This window comes from Clavelina lepadiformis, unplaced genomic scaffold (assembly GCF_947623445.1).
Source record: "Clavelina lepadiformis unplaced genomic scaffold, kaClaLepa1.1 scaffold_192, whole genome shotgun sequence".
NCBI lineage: Eukaryota > Metazoa > Chordata > Ascidiacea > Aplousobranchia > Clavelinidae > Clavelina > Clavelina lepadiformis.
In genome coordinates this window covers 20,001-22,500 of record NW_027508297.1, presented here as the reverse complement: position 1 = coordinate 22,500, position 2,500 = coordinate 20,001, and the positions used below count along the sequence as shown (strand labels likewise).

Here is a 2,500-nt window from a genome sequence, read left to right as displayed (position 1 = left end):
TTTAGCGTTTGGACGTGTGTGATTCAATATATTTTGTATGACACTCTGTTACATTGGCGTAATTGAGCTCTTCAATTTAATTTAATTTAATTTTATTTTATAATTTAACAATAACTTTAATTGATAAATACGTTGTCATTGCCTTGCATTGACTCACGTAGCTTTGCAATGCTGCTTGACGATTATTTGATGATTTTGTTGTATGACATATATTGTTATGATTATATCGATTAAAATTGTGCACTTTGACACTGTATGGCATTAGATTAATTTTATAGACTTTTGACTTCGAAATTTTTTCAAGTCGATTCACACCAAAAAAATGTTAAGTCCAAACGCCCAGGTCGCGCGGATAGCCCTCACCCGCCGCGGATTTTCCCAAGTCGGAAGAGCTTTAGCCGCGAGTCGGTGTTTGGACTTTAACTTTTTGTTGGTGTGATGAGACTTGAACATTTTTTAGAGTCCAAACGACCAGGTCGCGCGCATAGCTTTCACCTGGCGCGGATTTTCCGAACTCGGGAGAGCATCACGCGCGGGTCGGTGTTTTGGACTCTGAAAATTTTTCCCATCCACTCCAAAAAATGTTAGAGTCCAAACGCCCAGGCCGCGCATATTCTCTTGACCGAGCGCGGATTTTTCGACCTCGGAAAAGTTTTTGCCGCGGGTCGATGTTTGGACTCTGAAATTTTTTCAAGTCTCGACAAAAAGTTAAAGTCCAAACGTTGGGAAATATTTTCAGAGTCCAAACGTTCGAGTTGCGCGCAGTGCCCGGCCGGGGCGCGGTTCGGCGGCCACGGCAAGCGGCCACGCACCTTCCCAAACTCCAAATCCGGCCGCGAGGTCGCGCGATCCCGAGGCCGTTCTGGGGTACCATGGCGATGCAGGATTCTGTGACTACTATGAGGGAGCAGGCAGTCGTGTGAGCGAATGCGCGCGCGAGTGCGAATCGAAGCAGAATCGATCTCGGTTGGCGTCGGGCACGATGGGCAGATGTAATGCTGTTCGCGCGGTCGCCCATGCTTAGCCGGGGTTTTGAGCGGTCTGTCGGATCCAGTGGCAAGCTATCGGCGTGCCTCGGCGCGAGTATTGCACTCGAATCGCCGGGCAGCGTCCGGAATCGACGGTTTTCGGAGCTCGTGCAAGCCGCGAGCGTAGTGTTTGAGTAGCGATGTACACGGAGAACGTGTGAAAAGAAACGCGGGGCGCCCGTCGTCCCGCAGCAGCCTCGTTTGCTGCGAATAGCTACCTGGTTGATCCTGCCAGTAGTCATATGCTTGTCTCAAAGATTAAGCCATGCAAGTGTAAGTACGAGCTCTCGTACAGTGAAACTGCGAATGGCTCATTAAATCAGTTATGGTTCATTTGATCGTACGTGTTACTTGGATAACTGTGGTAATTCTAGAGCTAATACATGCGAAAAGCGCCGACTCACGGAGGCGTGCATTTATCAGACCAAAAACCGACCGGGCCTCGGCCCGTGCTCGTTGGTGACTCTGGATAACTTTGCGGATCGCACGGTCTTGCACCGGCGACAAATCATTCAAGTGTCTGCCCTATCAACTTTCGTCGGTACGGTATCTGCCTACCGAGGTTCTTACGGGTGACGGGGAATCAGGGTTCGATTCCGGAGAGGGAGCCTGAGAAACGGCTACCACTTCCAAGGAAGGCAGCAGGCGCGCAAATTACCCATTCCCGACGCGGGGAGGTAGTGACGAAAAATAACAATGCAGGACTCTAACGAGGCCCTGTAATTGGAATGAGTACACTCTAAAACTTTTAACGAGTATCCATTGGAGGGCAAGTCTGGTGCCAGCAGCCGCGGTAATTCCAGCTCCAAAAGTGTATATTTAAGTTGTTGCGGTTAAAAAGCTCGTAGTTGGATTTTGGGCTCGGGCCGTCGGTCCGTCGCAAGGCGTGTACTGGCGTGCCCGGCCTCACCTTCGGTTCACCGTCGGTGCTCTTGACTGAGTGTTGGCGGCGGCCGGAACGTTTACTTTGAAAAAATTAGAGTGTTCAAAGCAGGCGGTTCGCCTGAATAATGGTGCATGGAATAATGGAATAGGACCTCGGTTCTATTTTGTTGGTTTTCGGAGCGCGAGGTAATGATTAAGAGGGACGGACGGGGGCATTCGTACTGTGCCGCTAGAGGTGAAATTCTTGGATCGGCGCAAGACGAACAACTGCGAAAGCATTTGCCAAGAATGTTTTCTTTAATCAAGAGCGAAAGTCAGAGGTTCGAAGACGATCAGATACCGTCCTAGTTCTGACTATAAACGATGCCAACTAGCGATCGGGGGGCGTTACTTTGACGACCTCTCCGGCAGCTTTCGGGAAACCAAAGTCTTTGGGTTCCGGGGGAAGTATGGTTGCAAAGCTGAAACTTAAAGGAATTGACGGAAGGGCACCACCAGGAGTGGAGCCTGCGGCTTAATTTGACTCAACACGGGAAATCTCACCCGGCCCGGACACAGTGAGGATTGACAGATTGAGAGCTCTTTCT

General features: G+C 49.9%; 1 non-coding gene across 1 annotated transcript in view; it reads left to right on the top strand.

The window, feature by feature from the left end:
• Positions 1–1,243: 1,243 nt before the first annotated feature.
• Positions 1,244–2,500, top strand: part of LOC143472974 (small subunit ribosomal RNA) — a 1,808-nt gene continuing 551 nt past the window's right edge. Inside the window, exon 1 of the ribosomal RNA XR_013120276.1 lies at positions 1,244–2,500. This exon is cut by the window's right edge and continues 551 nt beyond it. This is a non-coding gene — a ribosomal RNA (small subunit ribosomal RNA).